Source organism: Chlorocebus sabaeus, chromosome 25 (assembly GCF_047675955.1).
Source record: "Chlorocebus sabaeus isolate Y175 chromosome 25, mChlSab1.0.hap1, whole genome shotgun sequence".
Lineage (NCBI taxonomy): Eukaryota > Metazoa > Chordata > Mammalia > Primates > Cercopithecidae > Chlorocebus > Chlorocebus sabaeus.
Window position 1 is genome coordinate 24,804,622 of NC_132928.1, and position 27,497 is coordinate 24,832,118.

A 27,497-nucleotide genomic window follows, 5' to 3' on the forward strand; every position below is an offset into this window, starting at 1 on the left:
CACAGAGTCCCAGGCTTCCTGGAGGGAAATTATGCATGGCCAAGCCCAGAAATTAAATTTGGAGGGTGAAAGGTCAATAACAGGGCCATTAAATCCTCTGGGTAATTACCTAAGAGCTTCCAAAGGACTGTGAATTTGGGCAGATTTTCCCAGGAAAGTATGAGACTCAGAATGGCAGCAATGGGAGCAGGGTTGGGAGAAAAATGTCGACCATGTACCATGCACCAGCTACCATGCTCATGCCAATCATATAGTCCCCGTTACATCTCACAGCAACCTATAAGTATGAATCCATTCCATTATTGCTATCCTCATCCTAAAGAAGTGCTAGGGAGACTCGGCTTGGTGTTTGGACTCTGCCATTTGAGGACCCTGGGTTCCCATCTTAGCTCTATTACATACTGGTTAGGTAAACACTGGACCTTGTTTTTCTCCTATCACTAGAGTCCTGGTATTGGTCAAATTTTTGATGAGATGATGCATAAATGTGCTAGCACCTTGTCTTGCATGTAGCAGGTGCTCAATAAATGTTAACTGCTATTACTTGAATTAATATCATTACCCAGGAAAGAATCAGAGCTAGAGAAGTTCAATACTTTTCCTGAAGCAAGACAGAGTAAATGGACAAGTAGAGTTCCAAATCCAAATCTTTCCAGCTCTAAAAGCTACACTCTTTCTCCAATCTCATTGGGTTCTAAGATGTTTGGAGTCAGCTCAAGAGAAGCCTTCCCCTGTTTTCTTCCCACAGCTGATGAAATTCCCTTATGCCTCACCTAGTACATCTCACAGGTTTTGCCACTTAGGGTCAACCACTTAGCGAATGTTACTTGCATTTATCCCATTTATTATTTCAATAATCAGTTATTGGACATCTACTATAAAGGACTGATCTTATCTTATTAAGGTGAAAGACAGTCGTAGGCTCCAGAAGCTTACCCTCTGGTTAGGAGATAAGACATATGAGTATGCATAGTTATTGGGAAGCTGGGGTGCTGGCATGAGTGCTCTCTCTGGTCATGCAGTTGGTAAAGGACTGCTAAAATGTCCTCCTTTTTACCATCAGCCTGTCTACATTGACATTGGCCCTTAGACTGGAAAGGTGGCTCCAGTGACTTGACAAGGGACTCAAGTGCTCAGGTTAAAAGCTTGGAGTCAAGTTTTGACCCCTTTCAATCAGTCAGTCTCACAGTTCTGCCAAGTCCTCTTTACAAAGGCCCATGCATTTACTCTATTCTCACTGCTCCCCTCCTCCTAGATTCCTGCAACAGCTACCTCAATAGTCTCCCATCTTCCTGCCTCTTTCATCCCAATCACTTGAGCACAGGGCCACAGCTAAACTGCTGAGCCTGGCAATTCAGACCCTTCATCAGCTGCTCCCACCCTGTATACTCAATGTGGCATTGTCACACTGTGAAAATGAGGTCTCACATTCTGCCTACAGATTTTGGGCTACTGCCTTAAACTCACTGGGCCTCCATTCCCCGGTCTGTTGAATGGGGATATTAGTCAGCTCAGAGTCTAAGATGAGAGAGATGAGAAAAGGCTGGCATCTAATAGTAGCTCTATAATTTTCCTCCCTTGCCTCCTACCCTCCAGACAACCCATTCTACTCTGCTTGTCTCCACTTTCCTGCTTTTGCTGGTCCCCATATTCTCTTCTAGTTCAAATCCTATCCCTCCAACTAGGCTCAGCTGGAGACTCAGCTCCTCCGTTAAACCTTTTGTGAATAACACCAGTCCATTAAGGTGGTTTCTTTTTGTATTTCTATGGCACTTCCATTGCCTTGAAATGTTAAAATTGGTTTCATATAGTTCCAACCTGTCACTCTGAGCTCCTTGAGGCCATTATGCTCCATAGCAGGGATGGAGAGTGGGAACATGAGGGTGGTTTAGTGGGAACTTAATATGTGCTCATTCAATATATGAAGGTGAGAATCCCCCCTGTGCATACAGAACTCACAGACCTTCAAGCCAACTTCAAGCCACCAGGCGTGGCAGTCACCACTGGCTGTACCCTTGGAAAAGACAGGGCCAGAAGTTCAAGCACTGGATGATGGCAGGCAGCCCAGGGAAGCCACTCCTCACAGGACTCCATACCTTGGGCTCCACCTCATCCACTCTTCTGTTGTTGGTTCTGCAGGCTCTGGTTCAGACCCATCAATAGGGTGTGGCCTGCCATGGAGCTGAGTTTGTGATGACTGTTCTGAGTGGTCCAGGCTGAAGGCTCCACCAAGGCATGGGCGTTGGGCATTGGGCCTTTGTCCCAGCAGGAGCCCCATTGTCCTAAGCCCCCACTAGTGGCAGTCACTCAGCTTTTCTAAACCACCAGGCAGTAGCCAGCAGCCTAGCACTCACCTTAGGCACCTTCTTGCTTTCCTTCCCCAGTCTTCATGATGTCTAGCTGGCAGAGTGGGGAACCCTGAAGCCAAACCCCTGACTGGGCCTGCCGGTTCCTGACTGAAATTGACCTCCTTCATTGAGAGCTAGGATGGAATCTTCTAGAATGCTACAGCTGCCCGGCTCAGGATGCAATGCTGGAAAAACATGACAACTAAAGGGGTCTTCCACTTCATTCTTTAGGGTGAGAGGTGCCTGGGCCCAGTGACACAATTCTCACCCACCCCACTACTCTCCTTAGTCCACTGTTAACTTCGGGAGGGTAGCACCATGCAAAGCAAAAACGTGATCTTAGGTGAATGCTGTGACTGAGCTGCACCTGTCCTCACAAAGCTGCTGAATTCCCCATTTGTCCTCCTGGCCTTTGCAAGAGAGTCCGAGGCAGTATGAGAGAAGCCAACCCTTCTCTTCCCGGACCCAAGGGCTGTGCCCCTTCTCTCAGTCAAGCCTTGTGCCTCTAGCCACAAGGACAGCTCAAGCTTTAGCGTCTGGCCCCACCCAACTCCTTCCTCCCGGGCGTGTGCGCGTTAGGTAGAGGGGGCCTGTGGCCACTCAGGAGTTAAAATGGCAGCGGGACTGAAGGGGGTTGGCGTGGCATGCAGACTGGGAGGAGGCGACCGGAGTGGGCTGGGGAGGTTGGGAGAGCGGCGGCGAAGCGAGTGAGGAGGGCAAGCGCGAAGCCGGGAGGAGGGGCGCGCGTGGAGGGGGTGCCGGGCGCCGCGAGGGCCTGTTCCGGGCACCTGCAAACGCTCGGCGCTCTTAAGGAGCGCCCGGCTCTCGCCCGCCAGCCTCTGGCCACGACGCGCCCAGGGCGCGGAGAGGGGGTGGGGACGGATTGGAATTCTGCCATCGCCCTCACCGGCTGGGCCCCGGAGCCGCTCCCAGGATAACTCCACGTTGGGGAGGGCACCCGCCGAGCCTCCCGGGCCTGTGCAGACGGCGCGCGCGGCGGGAGGTCGCGGACCAGCGTCCCCAGCCCGACCCCGGTCGGAAGGCGAGCGGAGCGAGGCGGCGCGGGCGGCGGACTGCGGACGGCGCCCACCGGGTGAGTGTGCGGCTTCGGGGCTGACCTGGGCAGCGCCGCCGCGGCCGGGGAGTCGTGGACACCGAAGTCGCTGGCATGGCCAAGGGGGACGCGGCGGGAGCAGCCACCTCAGGGCTCCCTGCTCCTGCCCCGGCACCGCAGCGCCGCCTGACCTGGGTGGGGGCCGGGGGAGGGCCGGCCGCTGCCCTCCGCCGAGACGCCTGCAGGGGAGCCGGCGACTTGGGAGAGGGAGGCGGCCGAGGGGGAGAGGGACGGAGGGTTGGAGAATGCCCAGAAGCGGCCAGGAAGGGGGCGCCTTGGCCTTCGCCCGGAGAGACCAGAACCTCCCCGCAAACTGTTGCTGGGTAGAGCGGGGCCCTGGAGATGTCGAGGAGCCGAGAGGTGGCAGCGAGGTTAGGGAGGGCGTGACACCGGCGGCAGGCTGGAAGCGCTCCAGAGCCTGGGGACTTTCTCCACCTTGGAGCTCGGGAGTCTGTGCGGAGGGACAAGGTGGCCTTGGGTCTGTCTGAAGTATCTGGAACCAGGAGCTAGGCTCCTCCCGGGCCGGCCGGCTGGGGTCCGACCGCAGCCTGGGATGGGACATTTGGGGTGGGGGATGGGCCGGCCTGGGGCTCAGCCTGGGGACTCGGGCAGGGGGAAGCGGAAACGGAAGGGTGGTTCTGAGCCCACCACAACACCAAGGAGACAGGATGGGCTGGCCAGCCACAGGTGGGCTGTCTGTCCTGCTGGCAAAGGGTGGCGCAGGCTCTGGCTGCCCAACCGGCGAGGAGCCGCGGGGTGAGGGGGGAACTGAGCTCCATCTGGGGCCAAGCAGAGAAGCTAAACAGGTGCAGGAGACCCGGACCCTGGGGAGGGGCCCTGGGGGTAGTACTGTGCTCCCTACCCTTCCTCCCCCACCCAAACGAACAGGAAGGAAAATGTCAGCTGGGCTTTGTGCTCTGTTCCTCAGGCTGCCGCAGCTCCCATCTGTTGGAGCCAACGCAGCTTCTAATTGGGCGACTGGCAGGGTTGGAGGGGGTGGGCTGGGCACAGCGCTCAGTTGCCAGAGATGTACTGACAGGCCCTCTGCATGAGAACCCCAGGACCTAGGGTGGTGGGGAGAACAGCCTCCCTAGGTCAGGGCAGTAGAGGTGGCTTCCTGCCAGCTTGGTCACTATCAAAGGGGAAGATCTAGGTCTCCCTATGCACCCAGGCCGATAGCAGGCTCCATGCCCCCCTTTCCTGCCAGTCTAGGATGGGCTCTGGCCCAGCGTTTTGTCCCTGAATAAGAAGGCCAGGAGCTCCTCCCATTGCCCACTGCTTCTTAAAGCTCCCTCCAAAAAAGAGCACTGGGCATGGAGAGTGGGGTTGGGCTCTGTTCTAGGCACTGGAGTTCCCTTGCCTTTGGGCCCTGTTGCTACCAGAAAAAGTCACATGTGGGTGGCCTGACCCACTTTCCTGGCCGGGTGCTGTTGTGGCGAAATGATGGAAAGAGAAGGGCAGAGCTAGGGGTCTGAGCCTCCTAGGCCGCCTTCTTTCCCCTGGGCTGACTCAGACTTCTCCTTCTTGCGGAGGGCTCTCTCTGGACCTGGGATGGAACCTCATTATTTGCAAAGGATGGAACTAAAGGCCTCAGTGCCTGGGAGACTGAGATCTGCCCAGGGTCTGGCACCTAGGAACACCCCGAAATCCACACCCTCTCCCTAATGCAGTCTCCTTCCAGGGAGACACCAAGCGCGAGCGGCAGTAAGAACTCAGAGATCTGCTAATTCCACCCAGGCTAGTACAGCAGGTTCCCTCTCTAATTCAACACAGTTCTTCCCCACTCCGAATCCTCTTTCCTGTGCCTCCCCTCTTCCTCCTCCCCCTCATCCTCCTCTCCTTCGCTCTTCACTTTCCTCCTCTAACACTCTTGACTTCCCTTTTCCCCCTCACACTGCTCTTCCTCTTCTCTTACCCTCCTCGTTCTTCCCCAGATATCTCCATTTTTTCCCAGTCTCTGTCTCCACCTTTGCCCCGCTTCTCCTGTAAACTGCAGCTTAAACCATAAGCCAGGCGTGCACGCACTCCCGCTCATCCTGCTGGTGGGAGCACACGCACTGTTGGCTTTGCTGCATCCCTTTTGCAGAGGAGCCTGGGCTGGTGGGCCTGGCAGCTGCATTCACCTGGCCCTGGTGTCCCTTGCACCCTGTCATTTACTCACCTGCCCCTCCTACTCCCCACACCCTTATGTTGTTTATTTGAAAGGAAAAGGAAACTCCATTGCTTTTTTAAAAATGTTACTCGTTCAACAACTATTTATTGAGCACCTACTGTGTGCCTCTCATGATTTTAGAAGCTGAAGATACAGCGGTAAACAAACCTCTATGTCTCAGGCTGACCACACTTGTATCTGGACTTGCCGGCTGATTAGCTCTGTTCCTGCCAGGCTCGTTCAAAGACCCACAGCTTGAGGGGGCAGAGGTGAGGAACATGAACAATGCTAGTGAATTATCACACTGAGTGACCTCTAAAGTGCCAGGTACCGCTTAAGTCATCCTGTCCTTAAGATACTTTTCTGACCCAAAAGGATGGACCAGGTCACATCTCACCATTTATCTGGCAGCCCAGGGCTGAGTAGAAGGCTGGTGCTTCAGATAGAGAAGGGGGAAGGAATCAAATTTATTATTGAATACCTACTATGCACCAGTCTATGTGAGGAACATTACAAAAGTTATTCTGCTCAGTCCTGCTGACAACCTTCTGATGTCTGCATTACCATCCCCTGTTTTCTAGCCAAGGAAATTGAGGCCTGGAGAAGAGAAACCACTTGCTCCGTGTCATATAGATCTCCATTTTGAAATCACTTATATCTGCAGTTCATTTGGCCCTATGGTATCTGTGACATCTGGTAACTTGTACACTTACACTAACGCTTACATTATAACCTACCTTTTCATGGGGCCTTATCTCCCAGTTAGACTATTAATATGTATAAGGATTTGCTGAACGGTTGTGTGAATAAGCTTTCTTAAGTGATCAAGGAAGGCTTCCTAGAGGAACTGGGACCCTGAATGAGGAGACAGGGAGGGCAATGACGTTTGACCTGTGTAGGATACTGTGTGATCCTACACAGGTATGTGACAAGTTGTAGGCAGGCAGTCCCTCAGCCCACACCCCACCTGCATTCAGGTAGAATTGATTCAGGGTCAGGATATAGAAGCTTGGTCTACGGCCCGTCTAATGAATAAGTGTCACTTGTGTTCTTAATCTATATGGCTTGGACTCTTTATAAAAGCTCCAAGACAAAGGATGGGGACCGGAAGCTTTCAAGCCCACAAGGACTCCAGGGAAGGGCAAGGACAATGGTTGGAGGCTGGAATGGGGCAGGAATGGGGAGAGTGACCAAGGAACAGAAGAGAAGGAAGACAAAGGCAGAAGATAAACTGAGAAACAAAAAACACTTTTGACAAAAATGAAGTAGCTAAAAAAGACAACAAAACAAAACAGAAGACAAGAGATATGCAAAAAAGACAGACAGCAGCATGTGATTAGATTGCTGAGAGAGGACGAGTCAGAAAGATGCCTTTATCTATTACTTTCCGGTGCGGGGCCTGGGTCTCCCTGGCCTACAGCTCAGAGGCTGAAATTTCACCAAGTTAGCCTCAATCAGGCATTTGCTTATTCAGTCAACCCATCTTTTCTAAGTACCTACTGTGTGCTTGGCTCTGTGCTAGGTGCAGGGGACAAAGAGACAGATTAGATGTCCCTGCCTTCAAGGAGTTCACCGTAAGAGTAGAGATTCTAGAGACACACCGCTGGAGTTCAAATCCAGGCTTCACCACTTCTAGCTGGGTGACATTGAGCAAGTCACGTAACCTCTCTTTGTCTCAGTTTCCTCATCTATAAATGGGATAATAAAAGTACCTACTTCATAAAGTCATGAGGACTACATGAGGTGATACATGTAATGAGCTTAGAACAGTATGTGGTATATATAGTAAGTGCCATGTAAGTAGTATTATTATTGTTATTATTATTAGATGGAGGAGTCAGTCCCATAGACAATAATGAAACAAGTGTTGGACTATAGGATAAGTAGATAAAAAGGTGACTCTTAGCCAGGCGTGGCGGTTCACTCCTATAATCCTAGGGAGGCTGAAGCAGGTAGATCACTTGAGGTGAAGAGTTCAAGACCAGCCTGGGCAAAATGGTGAAACCCCATCTCTGCTAAAAATACAAAGATTAGCCGGGTGTGGTGGTGCATGCCTGTAATCCCAGCTACTCGGGAGGCTGAGGTGGGAGAATCACTTGAACCCAGGTGGCAGAGGTTGCAGTGAGCCGAGATCACACCACTGCACTCCAGCCTGGGCAACAGAGCAAGATTCTGTCTTTAAAAAAAAAAAAAAAGTGACTCTCTGTTTGCTGTTTGCAGATTAGGAAAGGGTTGCCAAAGGATGTGATATTTGGGCCAAGGCTTGAAAAGGAAACTACCAGGCAGAGATGGTGGGTCTGGGGACACTGGTGATGAGGGTATTTGGGGCACAGGCATTGTGTATGAAAAGATACCGGGGTGTGTATGTGTTGATTGCTCTTTGTGGATGTCACCATCACCACTGACACGTCCCCCTCAGCCTCTTTGTCTCCAGTGCTGGGAGCTGGGCTTCCAGTGGGCTGACTGGTCGCCCAGAACATCCCCACATGTTTTGGTGCAGGGGACCTGGTGCATCCCTGCTGGGGTTTAGTCTCATGACCTTGGTCTCCTGCACATTCTAAGCCCTCATCAAGCAGAGTCTGCTCCAAACCCAGGGCTGCTAGGCCTTGCACTCTGCCTTCTGGCACTTCCTAGGGACCTGGAAGACGCCTTGGTCTGAGGGCGCTGCCTTTTAGGAGGTGAGTTTAACCAGGTTTGGTTTGGAATTCAGTTTTTTTCTGTGTGTTTCTTCCACCCACACCTTCCCTGCTGCTCAGCATTTGATGGACCCGAAGTGAGTTCCAAGATAAAGCGCAGGCATAGGGTTCCTGGGGCAATAACTGTTTCTCAGCTTCTACCTCTCACATGATAATAACACTAATTATGATACCTAGCATTTACTGAGCATTTACTATGTGCCAGGCACTGCGCCAACTGCTTTACCTGCATTATCCCATTAAGTTTTCAAAAATACCCCTATTGGATAGGTAGTTAACTCTCATTATCTATCCCTAACCTTAAAAGCCAAGAAACAGACTCAGACTTGTTCAAGGACGTATAGCTAGGAAAGATCCAAGGGAGGGAGTTAGCCCTTCTCTCTGACTTTAGGACTCCTCCTGCTTCTTCACCACCCCCGAATCTGGTGTTCCTTGGGCCTGGAGGGTGCTCTGGGTCATCCAGCCCATTCTCCTCCTTCCCTCCCTCCAGGAAGAAGTTCCCTAAGCCAGCCCTGTCCCAGCCAGTGGCTGCCTTTCTCCTTTTTGGGATCTTCAGAGAGGGTCTCTGTGACCTTTTTTTTCCTGCTGCTCCTGCAGGGTGTGATACTTAAGATCCAACATTGTTTCCTTCTGTCTCAGCTAAGTGTCTCGGGGCCACATGGAGCCACTAGCCTCAGAGAAGCTGGACCTTAAGAGTCAGTGCCCATGGACACATGGTGGGAACCAATGCAAGGGTGGCTCGCTGGGAGACGTGAGAATGGGGCCCAGACCCCAGATAAGGTGGAGAGAGATGGGGAAGGCTTGTGATTTGTGCTGTTGGTGGGATATCTCTAACAAGGCAGACTCGTGTGTTTCAGGAAAAACACGTACAATTGTTTCTATTTACAAACATCTCACAAGGCAGGTTCTTCAGGGAAAAACATATGGAAGAAGGGGGCAGGGCAGTGATTATTAGGCAACAAGCCTGAGTTCCCCAGGAGGAATGGGTCTGTCCTATCTCATCTTTTCAGGGGGAAGGAAAAAGGAGGAAGAGAAAAGAAAGGCAGCAAAGGTTACTTTGCTCTCTAAAATGTTCTCAGCATAAGCATTCAAATGTGGTTGGTGAAAGTGTCTGTCTTTGGCCTGGGAGGGCAAAGGTGGTGATGCCCAGAAGGGGGAATGACCACAGAGGGGCAGCTGGTGGGAAGCAAGACATTTAAAAGCTGTGTAGGAGGAAAGAGGAAAGAGAGAATCTGACACTTCACCCTGCCTGGCTGTCACCACTCCTCTTCCCCTGCCTTCTGCTGGGGCTCAGACAGCTTCCGGCCTCAAGCTTGAGAAAGTGCCTGCCCAGAATTGGGCCCAGGGGTTGAAAGGTGGAATCTACATTGCGAGGGGACCTGCAGAATCATCCTGTCCGCTGCCCATCTCTGAGTGCCACCACGCCTCAGCCATCTCAGACATGGGGTGGGGCTGGAGTCTCTTCGTTCAGCAAGTATTTGTGAAGCATGTAGCCAGGCACTTAGGGCAGACAGCAGTGAACAACCAGACAGACCTCTGCCCTTCAGGAGCTTTTAGTTTATTGTCTGGGGATGCAGTAAAATAAACTTATAAAGGAAATGGCATATTGGAATCTGGTAAATGCTAAAGAGAAAAAACAGGGAAGGGAAATGGGGAGGTCAGTTGGGAGAGGGGGAGTTTGTCATCTTGTGCAGGGTGGCTGCAGAGACCTCACTGAGAAGGTGACATCTGAGGAGAGATGAGAGGGGGCACCGCAGTAGGGGCAAGCTGGGCAGAGGGGACAGCAAGTGCAAGGGCAGGGAGGCAGGGCCATGCCTGGAGAGTGGGAGGTGGCATGGAGGATGGCGTGGCTGGAATGTGGTGAGCACAGAGTTGCAGGAGATAAAGTCAGAGGGTCAGAAGGAGGCTAGCTCTGGGAGAGTTCTGGAGCTGGTGAGGAGGGGGATTTTTCCTCGGATTTTTCCTCAGATGGGCTCTTGCAGGTTTGGGGCCTGGAGCGGCATGATTTGACTTTTTAACACCCCTGATCGTCAGCCATCCATTCCAGCATTTCCCTCAGCAGCTAGTCAGTAAGTGCTGCCTGGTTGCCCTCCGCAGTCACTGGAGCTGTTTCAGCCAATCAGTACATCCCCACCAAGGATTCTCTGAGCACTGTCCTAGGCAGTGTGGGGTGTGAGGTTGGGAAGGAAATAAAAAAGTACAGGACACAGTCTTTACTGATAAGGAAACCTACTGATCAGCTGGGGAGGCAGAACTTATACTCACATGAAATAATGAGGGAATAATACCAGACAGTATTTAAAACCGAGTGCTAAACTGTGTGATTTAGACTATAAATGTTATCGGAACTGTGAGCTCTGTGTGGGAGTTATATAGGGAACGCTTCCTCAGGGGGGCGCGGCTGATTTAGGCTTGGAAAATGGAGTAGGTTCGACTCTGCAGTGGGAAGGATTCTTGCACAGAGAACTTGGAGCTGGCAGGGTGAGAGGAGAGAAGGGTGGCGCCGCTGGAGGGGAGGGCACTGAGTGGGAGTAAGGCAGCCCACGTGGCAGCTTGCAAGGGCAGGGTCTTCTGTCTCTGAGCAGTCCCTGCTTCCCACCTGGGTTTCCGATGCCCCCTGTACTCTCTCCAGAGACATGGAAAGCCACCCTTTCCAGAAGGAAATCCATTATCTAGTGTCCTTGCCTTCTCCTGCCCAAGACCAGATGATCTCTGATCTTGGAAGTCCTCTGGCTTCAGGGAGTCCCATTTCCACCTCCGGCCATTGTCCCAGGTCTGCACGCTGGAAATCTCGGCCTCTTAGTTCACTGGTGTCTGGAGCCATGTTCTCTGGAATTCCCTTAGGCTCCATGTATCTACCCAGGCTCCAGCAGCTTCTCTTCTCCCTTCCTTTCACTGCCTGGGTGGGCCCCTGTTGGGTAGGTTACTCCTGTAACATTCCTGGTTGTTCCAGATATCATGAACTGGAAATAAAATTGCACCAAGATGAGCAAACTTCGTCCCCCATGAGGGGTGAGTGTGTCCTCTCCCTGGATCCTGGGGGTGTGAGCTCACCTCTGAAGTATAGAGAGAGATCACCAGAGTGGAGCAGACTAGGATCCATTGGTAGTGCCCTCACCCACCCAAGACACGGTGGGGGGAGATGCTGTCCTTCCTGCCTCCAGCCCCCAGTCTAAATGCAGGAGCCAAAGACCCATAGGCAAAGCAATCCACTACTAGACAGACTTCTCCCCTCCTCTAGGTCCTCGGAGCCTGAGAAAGGGGGGCACATCCGCGGTACCCCAGCGCAACCCCCTGGAAGACGCAGAAGCTGAGCCTGAGGCTTTTGTCCTTATGGCTCACAATCCAGAGGAAGTGGAATCAGTTGGCGTTGGGTCAGAATTCACGGTCCCTAGCCACCTTCCCTTGGGCATCTTACTTAACTGCTCTGAGCCTCAGTTTCCTCATCTATAAATCTGAGTTAATAATATCCACTTCCTAGGGTTGTTAATAATAGTAAGAGCTAACATTATTGAGTGCTTATGAAGTACCTGAAGCTTCACTGCATTTATCTCATTTCATCCACATAACGCTGTGAAGTAGGTATTATTTTCCCCCATTTTGCAGTTGAGGACACTAAAGCCTGGAGGCCATGCACAGCCAGCAAGTGGCAGAGCCAGAATTCAGCCCCCAAATCTTTCTGACTCCGGAGCCCTGATTCTCAACTACCACATTAAATGAGCAAATCTGTGTCAAGTACCTGCTACAAAGTAGAAGCTCAATAAATGTTAGTTTCTTTTCTCAATTTCCCCAGGGCCACTCCTCTAGAGAACAGCGTCCCCTACCTTATCACATTTCTTTTCCGGGATCCCCTGGGACATATGGTAGAAGTGGGAATGGGAATGAGCTGCCAGTTTATACTGAGGGAAGAAAATAAGTCCGAGAGAGGTGAGTAATTTGCATACAATCATAAAACTGCGGGGCTGTGATTACTGCCCGGGGCGCCTTGCCCATAAGAGTTATTGATTTCTACTGGGTCCCAAGCAGTTGGCAGAGGGTGTCTTGTGGAGATGAGAACAGAGGTTATGCTGTATGGAAGAATGAGAGGCCACCATCTCCCCCACAGGCAAGAAAGAGCCTGTCTCACCTGCAGAGGCGAGAGTTGAGCATTATGGGCCTGAAAGTTGCTAGCAGAAACAGTACCTAAGCTCAGAAAGGTCTAAGACCCTATGCTTTCTGAGCTTAGCTACTGTTTCTAGAATTTGTTCTAAACAATCTGGGACCATTCATGAATCTTGGAAGAGGATGGTGTTGAAGGTCAAAGTGTGGAAAGACAAGATGTTATCTCACCTTTATGACTGTTAGATTGGCATGCTTTTTACAACAGGTAAAGTGTGCATCGGTGGGTACACACACACACACACACACATTGCTCCATGTAACCTCGCATGGAAATAAAAATGAGCAGACAACTGCAGGGTCATCTGAATTTTGGGGTATATAGGGAATGGAGGTGAGGAAGCTGAGACAGGGCCAATCCCCTAAAACAGTCCTTATTCTTTACTCCCCAGAGACCTCTTTGCTGGTGGGCATAGAGACCCATCTCTCTGCACAGCCCACAAAACAGCCTAGCCTGCCAACATTCACCTCTGATGGGCAGACCCAGAGCTCCTCTGCATATCCCCCATGGAGAAAAGGAGAAGAGCCTAGGTCATAGTGCTTCAGAACTGATGGCAACAGGAAGCCCTCTGGTTCTGTGGCTTTCATTTATAGAAGTTAATCCATTTTTCAATGTATGGTAGGCAGAATAATGGGCCCCCTAAGATGTCCATGTACTAATCCCTAGAACCTGTGAATATGTTATGTTCCATGACGAGGGAGAAAGAAGATTGCTGATATCTGACTTAAGAATAAATTATCCTGGATTATCTGGGTGGGTCCAGTGTAATCACATGGGTCCTTTAAAGGTGGAAGAGGGAGGCAGAAGTCAGCATCCGGGTAATGCCATGTGTGAAAGGCTGGACCTGCCAGTGCTGGTGTTGAAGATGGAAGGGGCCATGGGCCAGGGCCTGTGGGCAGCCTCTAGATCCCTGTCTAAGAAGCTGGGATAGTCCAGGAAACAGTCTCCCCTCCAGCCTCCAGAAAGAAACACAACCCTACCGACACCTAGCTTGAAGCCAGGGTGACCCATTTTGGACTTCTGGCCTCCAGAACTATAAGAGAATATGTCTGTGTTGTTTTTAGCCACTAAGTTTGCGGTCCTTTGCTCACAGCAGCATCAGGAAACTAAATACAAGGCAAAAGCCAAGTGGTGGATCAGAACCCAGTTGGCCTCCTTCTGACCTCCCAGCCACCCTGGAGGGATTGCTTCATAACTTGGTGGCTCCAAGGAACCTGGTTTGAAATACACTGTGTCTGAAATGCAACCTGCTTATTCTCCAGACAATGAAATCGAGGCCCAGGAAGGAGTGGTTTTGTGTGCGGTCACGCTGAGTTAGTGGATGAGCTGGGACTGCAACCCACGGTCCACTCCTGTTTTGTCAGAAATCCCAGATGCTTACGTGAATTCTCTCATGAACTCATCCGTTACAACAATTGTATGTGTATGTTTTTACATGTTCAGCAAAAGTGTGCATATAAAGGCCCAAGCACTGTGCTAAGAACTGGGCAGAGGCGACGTGAGCACCGGTGCAGGAAGATGAGCAGCTCTGAGTTCCAGTCCTGACCTCAGCCCCTCCCTGCCCTCAGCTTTCTCCAAACATCTGCAGCCAGCCCAGGTTGCTCAGATCTGTCTGTATTATTTGTCCTGGAACTGGTCCCCAGGTGGGCTTTCTCACAGCCACCTGCTCTGGGTAGAGACACAGCTCTGGGAAGGGAGAGGACCCAGCCCACTGGCCCCGGCTGCACCTGCCCTCGTGAAGCCTATGCAGCATTTATCACCCATAACAAGCTGCAGGTGGGCAGGACCCAGGGCCGTGGGAGGGAAGGCAGAGGAAAAGCAGGCAGAGGCAGAGCGTTGCCTAAAATCAGCGCCCTAGTAGTGCATATACCCTCTGCCAGGCATTTTGACCTTCCCAGCTCTCCCTGAAGCATACCTGAGCCACCGGCCGGCCCCCAGGGCTGCCAGCTCCCTGGTGTTGGTCTCCATGGCAACCCCACATTTGCCGTTCTGGTTTCTAATGACTTATTGGCATGTGTGGTAATTTGCAGAGCTTGGCAGGAAGAGCTAGGAGAGTAGTGAGGAGGGGAGGGGAGGCAGTGAGGGGGACTTGGCAGTTGGCGGGGCGGGGGTCGGGTTTTGGATGGGGACAGAGGCACACTTATCCTGCTCCACCCTTCCTAGTCCCTGCTGAGTAACATCCAAAGTAAGGGAGCTGCTTCAGGTCCAGGGCCGCCCCTCCCTGAGGAGTATTGGCTCTCTGCAGGCCCCTGAGAGGGAGACAGATGGACAGACAGATGTGGTGCACAGCTGCTCACCTGTCAGGTAGATTCTGGCAGGCATGGGGGGTGACAGCCACGTTCAAACATGGCAGGTCAGACCACTCATGTTTTCCACCACTCTCCTATCTGTCTCGTGGGCCCTGAGAACAAAGGGGTACCTGGGCCCAGGAGTCGCTTGGTCCTATGGGGAGAGAGGTGGGAGTAGAGTATCCAAGGACAGATCCTTGCTGCTTCTAGGCCTCTCACACACTCAGACAACCAAGCAGGGCAGCCCTGAATGAAATGCCAGATCACGTGGGTAGTGGGGGAAAGCAGGGAGGGGAGAACCAGTCTAGCAATCACAGGGGCCTAGAGGAGCAGGGGCCAGTCCCCTCTCCACTTTTCTTTGGCAAAGCTTAGCCAACCTCAAAACGATTTCCCCAGGGCAAGGCAGTGGGAAGCCTCAGATTTGCTGTGTGGCTGCAGTCTTCCTGCATACTACTTTGCTGCCTCTGTCTCTTTAGGTCACTCTTGATGCTGCGATCTGTTGTACATTTGTGGGAGGCAGCCTGATGTGCTGAAAAGAGCACCCTCTTGAAAGCTGGATCCATCTGGGTTAGAATCCTATGACTTCTGCTTCCCAGCTCTATGACCTTGGACATGTCTCAGTCTCTCTTTGAGCCTCATTTCACTTATCTATAAAATGGGTTTAACATACCCAGTTCACAGTGTTGTGAGAAGGAAACTGGCTCATGCTTGTAAAATGCTTGGCACACAGCAAGTACCAATAAATATTAAAGAATTTTAAAAGTCATCTTTTAATTATCTACCCAAATAAACAGGAATAATGTGATGGATAATTTAAATAATTCTGATAGACTTGGTAGGGTATTTTTTAAATATTTGAGAATAGTCTTCATTTAGTTCAGTAAATGTTTATTGAACATCTGTGTTCAAAGTACAGGGCCAAGTGGGTGTTTCCCGGTGTTTTATGATTAGGGTGAATTTAAGTTGCTGGTGCATTCTCTAAGCATATATCATTTGACGGAGAGGGAGGGCCCCTAGGAAGGCTAGTAGCAGAGAGGGGGTGGCCCTCGGTCAACCGTGTAGGTGGATCTTACATGGACTTCTGAGAAGTGGCTGGCCCTAAGAGAAAGATCTGCATTGTGAAGGCTCTGTCTGGGTGGTGTGCAGTGAGATACACTGCCCAGTTTCTCAGAAATGGTGAGTCTGTTTTTAGAGCTGGATGAAGTGGATGATTGATGGAACCAGTGGGTGGTCACTCCTTCACTTTTACAAGCTGCTGCTGAGGCTTGAGGGGGCCGGTGACCACCCAACTATCAGCTGGAAGGGGAGCAAGGTGCACCTGCTCTCACCTGGGCATCTGAGCAGATCACAGCTCCCTCAACTAGTGCTGGGAGGGAGGGAAGGAGAGCAAGAGGGAGCTAGGAAACTTGGCTTCTATCTCTGCCAGCAGATGGACTTCTGCCTGCAGCAGGAGTCTGTCTGTTCTTCTATCAACCTCCCTGCAGCCTCCTCCAAGACGGCGCGACAGAGATGTGCAAACAGAACGTCAGAGATAGCTGGGGCCTTGGAGAGCGTCTGTCCCACTGCTTTCTCGCCGTCCTCATTCACGTTGTAGCACACAAACCCAGTGATAATGGCTCAGGGACCAACTGACCTAAGGGCTAAGGGGTCATGATCTCAGCACACCTGTACCCATTTGTTGCTCCCTAACACCACTTGGAAAGCTCTACCTTAGCCGGTTCTCCCAGTGTATTTTTATCTATGAGAAACTTAAGCATTGGGGAGGGGGAAGGACTTGAGATCACAGAGCATATTAGTGCCCTTGGGACTAGACAGAAAGCTCCTAACTTCTGGCTTTGTGCTATATCTACTACCTCAAGACTCCTTCTTCCACTATTTTTCCTGATCTTTCACCCTGGAGGGCCTACTTCATGTGCAAGAGAATGTAATGTCTCTGAGACACCATTATTCTCCAAACCTCGCAAAATAAGGCAACATCCTCCCCACCCACCTTTATTCTCACTAGCCACCCTCTTCATTCAGGAAAGCCTCTGGCATGTGCCCATAGACCTTCTCCCTTCCCAAGTCTGTGTCTGTCCATCATCCTGGGTGAGATTAGTGACAACGCAGACAGCTTCTTCTAACCCAGACCCTCAGGGGCTCACCTATCTCAGCCACTCACTTGCAAGTTCATACTCTGTATCTTGCCATCCCCTGAAAATTACCTAGCAGAGTACCCAGCTTTCTGGTCACCATCTTCTACACCTTTTGGTCTCCCAGCTTGCTTGTCCAAGGACTCTCACATCACCACTTTTTTTTTAGTCAGTCAAATTTAGCAGTGGGAGGGCTGTATGACACCCCCACTCTTTAACCTCCTTGGGACCTTTGCTCCATTGGCACCTCTGCTTTTTTTCTTTTTACCGTCCATTACCTTCCTCTGCCTTCCCTTCTCTGAGTCCAGGTAGAGTCCATGGTCCATTATTTTTAAGAATCCTCCTGCCAATATCCTGAACTCTCTTGAGCCTCTGTCTTTTTATTGTCCCAGTTTGGCCAAGTCCCAGTTCTGGATTAATTGCTCTATCTGCTTCTTTCTACCTGCATTCAGGAATGTGGACCTGCTGGGACACACACATACACACACACACACACACACACATACACACATGAAACAGATTGTTACTTCTACAAACTCACCATCACCAACCCAACTTGCTCTTCAAAAGTGCCTGGTGTTCCTACCACATTCCTCTGGTTCTCTCTCCCCTCACTCTCCACAATGACTATTTCACACCTTCCTTCCCGAACCTCCGCCTCCACCCTCATGCTTAGCTGAGGACCTCACCTCCCACTTCACAGAGAGAGAGAAGTCACCAGGCAAAACTCCCCAACTTGTCCCCACCAAACCCACAAACTACCTGCCTCTGGGCCAGTCCTCTCCTCCTTCCCTCCTGTGTCTGCAGAGGCCGCAGCATGGCCATCACAGGCCAGTTCTTCCACCACCCATGTTCTAGATCCTCTCCTCTGCCTTCTTAGAAACAGCCTTCCTCACCATGCTCAAGTTTCTCATGCCTTCAACAAGCAAAACAACAACAAAAACCTTCCTGAAGCCCGACTCCACTTGCTGCCACCACACTGTCTCTCTTCTCTGTACAAGCCAAATGTCTGAAAGGGTTGGCTGCAGCAGCATTCTCCATCTCTGCGCCACCCACTCCTTCCCCAGCCCTGCTTCAGTCTGGCTTCCTCCCCCATCACTCTGCTGAAGCAGCTCTCCAGATTGCTAAAGCAAGGGAACATTTTTTACTTCTCAGAAGCATTTTCCACTCTTTTTTTTTTTTTTTTTTTTTTTGACACTTTCTTTTCCCTTGGCTTCTCTGACCCCACATTCTTGGCTTCTCTGGTACTCCTGAGTCGTCTTTGCTGACTCATCCTTCCCGTCTTGATCTTTAAATGTTGGTGTTCCTTATGGTCTGGCTCAAGGTGTTCTCTTCTGATTGGATACTCTGTCCCTGGGCCATCTCAGCCACATGAATGGCTTCCGTTGTCATCCACATGCAGATGACACCCAGCTTCCTAGTCGGTGTCTTTTCTTCTGAGCCCCTTATCCTTATATTCACCTGCCTAGTTGACTAAGTCAGATGTCTCAAGAAACCTCAGACTTAACATACTGAAAGCCAGAGTCGTGATTCTCCTGCTACATCTCCCACTGCCTTCTCACCCGCTGCCTGATCCTCCTCCAGTGCTGCCTGTTTTGTGAATGGCATAACCTCAAACCTCAGTTCTGCACGCCATCAACTGGGAGTCACTGTCATCTCTTCCATTTTCTCCACCGCTTACATCCAGCCCATCACCAGGCCCTGTCTACCTCCTAAAAAGCACCTGGGTCCATCCACTCCACTCCTCCCCATCTCCACAGCCTCCACACTAGTTCAGACTGACTTTGCCTCTTCTCCAGGCTGTGGAATCATCTTCTCATTGTTATGGTTGTATCCACTCTTGAATCTCCAATTGTCAGAGAAGCCAAGGGAAAAGAAAGTGTCAAAAAAAATATAGAGAGAGAGTGGAAATGCTTCTGAGAACGAAAAAAATGTTCCCTGGCTTTAGTAATTGGGTCTCTGAATTGCTGCTGGAATGACCTTTTAAGGACACAAATCTGACCTAGTCACATTCTGTTGTACTCTCAAAACTCTTAAGTGATTCCCGTGCTCTTTAGGATGACCAGTGGGATGGTCTCTTGTGGTATCTGACCCGTGCCTGCACTGCAGCATCCCCACTCCCCTCCCTCACGCTCTGCACTCTGCATCCTGGCCTTTTTCAGCTCTTTGACTGCTGAGCTCCTTTTGGCCTCATGGCCTTCACATGTGCTGTTTCCTGGCCCTTAATCACTCTTCCCATCCCTTACTTCTGCTCCCTAAATACTAGTTACCCTGCAGATGTCAGCTCAAGTAGCCCTTCCTTAAAAAAGCATCCCTATACCTTCAGAATTTTACCAGGCCCCAGTTAAACACAATGTCCTGTATGCTTTCTTCATAACACACATAATTACATCTAATTATACAGTTAGGTGCTTATTAGAGAAATGTCCATCTCTGCCACTAGGCTGTGACCCTATGAGGGTAGAGACCCTATCCATTGTATTATTGTTATCATTGGTACCTGGCACAGATTTGGCTTTTCCAGAAAATCTTGGGAGAGTGAATTCATCCATGAGAAGTCTTTAAATACAAAAAGAATCCATGAAAAAGTCCAAAAGGAAAGCTATTCTTTGTGTGTGGCATTGGTAGACCAGAAGACCATGCTCCTGCTCCCTTCCCTTCCCTGTCCTTTCTCAACCAAAGATTCAAAAGTCATTCACTTTGAGTTTCCAAGGTAGGCTCCTCCTCACGAATAGATTTTTCAGAAATAGCATTAATCTTTTACATGTGAAAAGCTATTTACAGTCAGGTGCAGTGGCTCATGCCTATAATCCCAGAACTCTGAGGAGGCTGAGGTGGGAGGATCACTTGAGGCCAGGAGTTCAAGACCAGCCTGGGCAACATAGTGAGACCCCCATCTCTACGAAAGATTTAAAAAGTAGCCAGGTGTGGTGGCCAGCGCCTGTAGTTCCAGCTACTTGGGAGACTGAGGCAGGAGGTGTGCTTAAGCCCTGGAGGTCAACGCTGCAGTGAGCTAGGGTAGCACCACTGCACTCCAGCCTGTGCAACAGAGTGAGACCCTGTCTCAAAAACATGAAGAAAAACTATTTACAACCTACAAAACTCTTTCACATATATTATGGTGTTTGATTTTTTCTTTTTCCTTAGAGCTACACCCATGAGGAAGCTGGGGTGTGTATTATGATCACCTGTTTCACAGTGAAGCAAACTGCAGCCCAGAGAGGAGTGGTGGTTGCCCACAGTCACACAGCTGATCAGTGAAGAGCTAGACTTGAGCCTGATACTCAGGCCCCACTTTCTTGCCCTTTTTTGAGACAGAATCTCACTCTGTCACCCAGGCTGGAGTGCAATGGCGTGATCTTGGCTCACTGCAACCTCCGTCTCCCGGGTTCAAGCGATTCTCCTAGCTCAGCCTCCCAATTAGCTGGGTTCACAGGCACGCACCACCACACCCGGCTAATATTTGTATTTTTAGTAGAGATCGGGTTTCACCATGTTGGCCAGGCTGGTCTCGAACTCCTGACCTCAAATGATCTGCCTGCCTCAGTCTCCCAAAGTGCTGGGATTACAGGCATGAGTCACTGCACCCAGCCCTTCCATGCTGTCTCTACTGCTGCATATCTGTGCTTTATAGAAAAGAGATTGCTGCAAGTTCAAATTATCCACAGTAGTGGAAGGAGGAGTGGCACCACAAACAACCACCACCACCCACAGGGGCTGGGAAAAAGGTGGGTCTAGAATGTCATGTGCAGTTTGGTTTGGAGCAGACCAAGTTGGCTTGGTGGGGCCAGCACTGGCCTCTTGCTTTTCTCAGATCTTCACAGGTCTATGGGGATTCATTCCATGCCAGGAATGGAGTACTCTGGAACAGGAGTGCCCAGAGAGTCCACAGAGTAAGGAACGAGGATGGTCAAAGCTGAGAGAAGACAGTGGCTCCCCACCACAGACTCCAGGAGGATAACATGCGAGCTCTTGAGACATGCACACCCTCCCTGGCATGGCTTCCGCCTACTTTGCCAGCCTCTTCCTCCACCCCTCACTGCCTCCCAGATGCCCAAGTTAAACCAGTGGTCCCCAGTTGCTCAGCCATCTCACGCAGCTTCACACCTCTGAGCTTTTCTTGGACTGTTCCTTCTGCCTGGGTGCCCTTCATAGTCTCCTCTCCTGGCTGACTCTTACCAGACTTCACTACTCAGCTCTAGTGGCATCTTTTCCAGGAAACCCTCCCTAAAGCCCTGAGAACTCCTCCCATGAACAGAGCACATTCAGCACATTCTATTAAAAGTCTCTCTTTGCTGGGTCTTTCTCTTCTGCTGGATTAGCAACTCCTCAAAAACAGAGACTGGGAGCTATTTATATGGGCAACTCCCAGTGTCCCGCATGTAGTAGTAATAAAATCACAACATACATTGAAGGTTTACTATGTACTAGATGCTATTTAAGTGCTTTATATTAACTCATTGAATCCTCAGAATAACCATATGATGTATGTTTTGCACCCTATTTTTAAATTGTTTTTAAATTTTTTTTAAAAAAAGTATAGATTAACTGGAGATGCAAAGAAATGTGCAGGGAAGTCCACAGTACCCTTCATCCGGCATCCCCCAGCACCAACATCTTGCCTAATTACAGTGTAGTGTCAAAACAAGGAAATTGACATTGGTATAACCCATAGAGTTTATCTGAATTTCACCAGTTATACATGCACTCCTTTGTGCGTGCCTGGTTTTGTGTAAATCCGCCACAATCAACCTACGTAACTGCACCATCACAGGACTCCCTTGTGCTGCCCCTGTATAGCCATGCTACCACATCTCGCACTGTGTCAGCCACTCAGCTATTCTTCATCTCTATAATTATGTTGTTTCGCAGTTGTTATATAAATGGGAACACTGAGTCTGTAATTTTTTGTTGTTGGCTTTTTTTTTTTGGAGACAGAGTTTCACTCTGGCGTCCAGGCTGGAGTGCAGTGGCACGATCTCGGCTCACTGCAACCTCTGCCTCCCAGGTTCAAGCAATTCTCCTGCCTCAGCCTCCCGAGTAGCTGGGATTACAGGTGCGGGCCACCACGCCTGGCTAATTTTTTGTATTTTTAGTAGAGACTGGGTTTCACCATGTTGACCAGGCTGGTCTCAAACTCCTGACCTAAAGTGATCCATCTGCCTCAGCCTCTCAAAGTGCTGGGATTACACGCTTGAGCCACCGCACCCGGTGGCTTTTTTTGTATTCAGCATAATTTCCTTGAAGTTCATCGAGTAGTTGCCTATATCAGTAGTTTGTTCTTTTTTGTAGTATTCCATGATAGGGATATGCCACAATTATGTAACCATCCACCCACTGGAGGACATTGGCATTACCTCGTTTTGCAAATGAGAACGCTAACTGGCCCAGGATCACATGACTAGCAAGTGGCACTTAATGTTTGGCAATAAGCACCTAATAGATGTTTATTGTACGAGCTCAACTGAATGAGGGTACTTTATACTCTTTGCTTAACACCTAGCATGGTGTTTTACACATAGTAGGTACTCAATAAATGTTTGCCAGCGAGGATGTGGATGAGATGGCGTTTATATTTACATAACTAGCATCATGACCAACTTATTCCTATGCCTAGACATTCACAGGAGAGGAATATGTCCCTCTCAATAGCGTACACTTTCCGTTTTACTTAGAATATCAGGAAAGGAAAATTGGGGCAGTAAATATGATCACATACAGGGCTGGCATTTTATTGCCTAAAATGCCCAGAGCTTTTGGTTTCAAATTAATATATGCCATCTTTTCATAGTATTTTGCATCTAATTTGCAGTTTGCTCATTTTATCAAAATGCAAAGCAACCCTTCCAACTCCTGCTTCTTCCCCTACCACCGCCCTCCCAGCAGGTGCTGGGTCAGGCTGTGCCGATGCAGTCTGCAGAAACAATTGGTTGGGTTCCGAAAGTGTCCATGCTAAGCTAAAAAGTCTACTGGGGTGTTTTTGCTTGTGGAAGCGGTGAGTTATTTTCACTCAGCGGGGGTCTCAGGAGGTTTAATTGCAGAGGATTTGTGGAGCTGTTGGAAGTCTTCAACCTCAGGTGTGAAGAGCCAAATGTGATTAAGTGATTGGAAAGGAACCACAAGTTGGACTAGTCTCTGTCCTGGGCACAGCGCCCAGGAGATGGGCTTGCTTGAGCAACTCCCACTGTCCCTTTGAAGAGTGAGGTGACAAGAGAGCCAACCCCAGCCTCCAGGGACACATTGGAGATAAGTGGAGTCTCCAGGGTGGCCTTTCACAGAGAGTGCCCTGTGGCCTTAAGGGGAACCCATGGTTTTGGCCAATTAAGGCCACAAGTAGGAGGGACAGATAAAAAGGGTAAAACCGTGGGCCTTGCCCTCAAGGAACTACTAATGATGTCGACTCACCCCCAAAGCAATTAGAGGCCAGCTATGGGGGTGCTCACACCTGTAATCCCAGTGCTTTGGAAGGCGGAGGTGTGAGGATCACTTAGAGCCCAGGATTTCAAGACCAGCCTGGGTGACAGAAGGAGAACCTGTCTTCGAAAAAATAAAAATGAAAAATGAGACTTTAAAGTAGTTTTGGCCTTTCGGCGGGCCATGTGGGATCGTGCCTTCAGACCCCCAGGGAACGCATGATCACTCTGTTGTTAGGGGCAGTTCTTTTTAAAAATTTTGTCTTTCTTTTTCTTTCATGTTCATCTGTGATCCAAGTTAGGGGCAATTCAAAGGAAGAGTTGAAGCATTATCTTCCTAAAGAGAATGGAACCTCACCTGGGAAGACAAAATGGACTGTTGGGGAGGATGAACTGGTGAGGAAGTGGGGCCAGTATTGGGGTAGAGAGGGTGACGTGTCTGATTTAGGACACTGTTCTAGGGACTCATGGGGAACTTTGGCACTTTAGGGAACTGAATGGGATTTAAGAGCTGACCATCAGGCTACTGCAGAGTGTAATGAAAGACCAGATGAGGCTGGCTGTAAAGAGGGATCGTAATGGGGAGTGGAGGATGGGCCTGCCGAATGGCAGAGACCTGACTCCAGAAGGAGAATGGGCACAAGGCAGGCACAGAAGATGGGGAGGGAGTTCCAAGAAGGAAGTTGGTAGCATGGCAGATGATCCCATCAGGAGCTCCCCCGAGGCTGAAAGCTGCAGAAATGCTGTTGGATTGAGAAGAGCTGTGGGATTGAAAATTAACTCACAGGGGCTTATGCAAGAAGGGTCTGTGCTTAGAAGGAATCACAGGTGAAAGAGGCGTTTCTATTGTTATTTTTAAAGGTGGAGAGAGGGTAAGCAAAGGAGTGAGTTTCCTGAGGAGGTGGGAAGGGATGAGGTTGGTTTTAAAAATTCCTCTTCCCTTAAGTCAGAGTGAAGGGAGAGAGAGTGAACGAGCTGCACAGAGGTGTGGGAGGCACAGTGATGGAGGGCAAAGGGGGTTACATCACGATCTCCATCTCCATCGGCCTCAGGAGGTCAGGCAAGGCAATCTGTTCTGAGGACGAGGTGCAGATGGGAGCACGGTGAGGGGCAGATCCAGAAAAGGACTGTGCAGAGGTGCCGGGGCAGCTGCAGGGGAGGAATAAAGGGATTGCAGTAGAGAGGATTGGTTGAAGCTGGAATCATGAATGCATAATAGGACTGGCGGCTTCAGTGTTGTCTTCCGCAATGCTTTGCGGGGAGAGGAACAGAGCTGGGTGGGGAGGATTTCTAATTTTTTATTTGAGGCAAGGGCCACAATGACCTCAGTAACCTTCACCTCATTTTGTGGGACCTGGGCTGCCCAGTCTTCTGCAGAGAAACACTCTACTTCCCCCACCAGCCTGGCCGCTTCCTGTGGGCAGCCCAGTGGCGAAGCCCACTCCGCTGGCTTTGCTGTCTGGGGGAGCTCTCCATTTTTCAGAGCTTGTGGTCATTTCTCCTTGGCCTGATGTATCAATGGATCCAGTTCTAAAAGAGTCCCATTTGCCCTCCATTGCTCCCTGTGCACTGCTTTCATTTTTCTCCCCTCGTCGATCTTGCAACAGCAGCGTAATAGCCTCCGAGAGGGTCAGACTGGGAAGATGAATGCTGGCCTGTGGGGGACTGCAACCTGCCTCTCCATTAGTGAGGTGATGGAAGGCAGGGAGCAGAGAAGGGATAATCCAAGGAAACACAAACAGACACAACAAGCAGCTCACAGGATAACCTACACAGCATTTCCTCTTGTGCTTGGAGTGTGCTGTGATGACTTGGGTGCCACCAATTTGCTGGTCTAATTAGGTCTGACTTGGACAATGTGGTTGCATTTCCCACGGTAGAGAGGGCAGTGAGGAGAAACCAGGATGGGCTAAAAATGTTTGCTAGGGAGAAGCCACCGAGTGAAAGATCCCCATGTGCAGGCACAAGCAGACAGGAGAGCCTGTGATGGCTGCCACTATTTGAAGACTTGGTGCATTAAATGGACCCAGATACCCACAGTTCACCCCAGAACATAGCTCCCTACTCAGTGTACTCCTCACATGTTGTGTGTTAACTCCTTCCTGGCCAGGTCAACCAAGTAGAATGGCTGGGAAAGTTTCTCATGAGTAGTGCCAGGGTGATGATCTGGTACGGTTTATCCCTGTTCCTACCTGTACCCTTGCTGATATGCTCCAGGTCCGTGAGCTGATGCCTCCAGGTACTTTCTGCCAGAGGAGCCATGAAGACTCCCAGGGGCCACTGCTCTGCCCTTCTGCCCAGTATCAGTTGATGCTTCCTTGGTGCCATTGGCATCAGTTGATGGTCCAAATGGGGGATGGAGGGGAGAGCCCCTGAGGCAGACAGAGGGCAGATGATAGAATAGCCTAAAAGGCCTCTGGAAATGAACTATTTGAGGAAACATGAATTCTGGTCTCCATGTCCCGTGTAATCTCGAGCTGCTCACCAAAGCTTTCTGGGTCTCCATTTCCCTTCTGAGGCCTTTTTTTTTCTTTCCAGCTCAGTCCCCTGAGCCATCCTGAGAACAGAAAGGGGTTTAGTTAAATCAGTTTCCAGTGATCATGAAACCAGGCTGTAAGTAGGGAGGGACATCTTCAAATTCTCCTGGGTTTGTGACAGGGCTGGAGTATGTTTTCAAGTGTTTGGATAAGATGTTGTGGCAAAGTTACTCATCAAATGTGTATTTAGGTCCCAGTTCCCAAATACTTACCAGCTATTTGACCTTAGACAAGTTGTGCTTTACCTGAAGACCAATTGTTCATCCATAGAACAGAACTTATACCTGCCTCACACATATCTGTGAAAATCAAATAAGATAATGTGTGAGAAAGCATTTTGCAAGTTCATAAATGTCCCATCACTGTAGGAGGTTGAGAGGGAAAGGTAGCAGGGAACATGAAAAGATCATGGGACTTGAGTCATGTGGAGCCAAGTTCAGATTCCACTGTGAGTTGTGGCCTTGGACAAGTTGGTGAACATCTCTTAGTCTTAGTTTTGTCATCTGTAAAGTTGACATAAGTAAATTACGCCAGATAATTACCGGAGGATTAGATGGGATGGTGTTTGTAAAGGGTCTGGCATATGGTAGATGCCCCCGCCCCTTTCCCCACTCCCTGTATGTAGCTCCCCGTCACTACATCTTAGCCCTCCCAGACCCTCAAGTCAAGGACAGCTCAAGTCATCATTTGTCCACATTTTCAGATGCTCAGACTATCCTGGCATTTGTCTATGAAGTGCCACATTGTCTACACCCTCCCCAAGGTCTCACCTTTAGCTGTGGGTCTTCAGTCTTGGGTTCCTTCTTTCTTTTGGACAGAAGGTGCCTGCTGAAGATACAGAACTGATCACATCCAGTCTCCAGACCCTACAGAGGGATCAGGCTATTCCGTGAAACTCCACCTCCACTGGGGACCAGCTTTCCGCAGCAGCTACCCTTCCTGAGCCAAAGCCACTCCATGAGGTTTGCCCAGCCATCCTGTGGCAGGGTACCCAGGGTGCAGGGGTACAGGAGAGCATTCTTTGCTCAGAGAGATTCTCATCCCTGATGAGAGGATCCACTCCCTGTCCTGATCCTTCTTAGCCCAGAGAGCAGCCTCTCATTTCCTGCTACCGCTTCTGCTGTCCTGACCGTACTTTCTCTGTGCTGCAGTGTGGCCAACCTCTAACCCTCCCTGCCAACAGCATCCAGGAGCTCTCAGCCACCCAGCTGCCCCTCATGGCTCCCAGCAGCATGGCGCTTAGACCATCTAACTGGGCAGATGTTCAAGCCCCTGTGTGGTCTTTTCTGGTCTCTGGAACACCTGTCTCAAGATCACCCTTGGGGGTGTGGGGCACTCAGATGCAGATTCCCAGACAGCACTTCAGACCAACTAAATAGATTCCAGGCTGGCCAGAAATCTGCATTGTAGATAAGCTCCCACAGGATTCTTATGTACAGGAAAGTTTGAAAACCATTGGTGTGACTTTTTCCCCCGTTTTTATTGAGGTAGAACTCATATAGTGAAGTAAACAAATCATGCGGGCAACTTGAGTTTGAATATGGAGTATACAATATCCCCATATTACCACTCCCAAATCAAGATATAAAACAACATGTAGAACATTTCTAGCCGCCTAAAAGACTCTCTTACACTCAGCGTTCTAGCAATGTAGACTG

General features: G+C 50.1%; 1 protein-coding gene across 1 annotated transcript in view; it reads left to right on the forward strand.

The window, feature by feature from the left end:
- Positions 1 to 2,943: 2,943 nt before the first annotated feature.
- The window catches only part of LRRN2 (leucine rich repeat neuronal 2), a 70,693-nt gene continuing 46,139 nt past the window's right edge, over positions 2,944 to 27,497 (forward strand). Inside the window, exon 1 of the mRNA XM_007988795.3 lies at positions 2,944 to 3,441. The gene's annotated coding sequence lies outside the window, so the exon portion shown is untranslated. The remainder of the gene's footprint in view (positions 3,442 to 27,497) is intronic.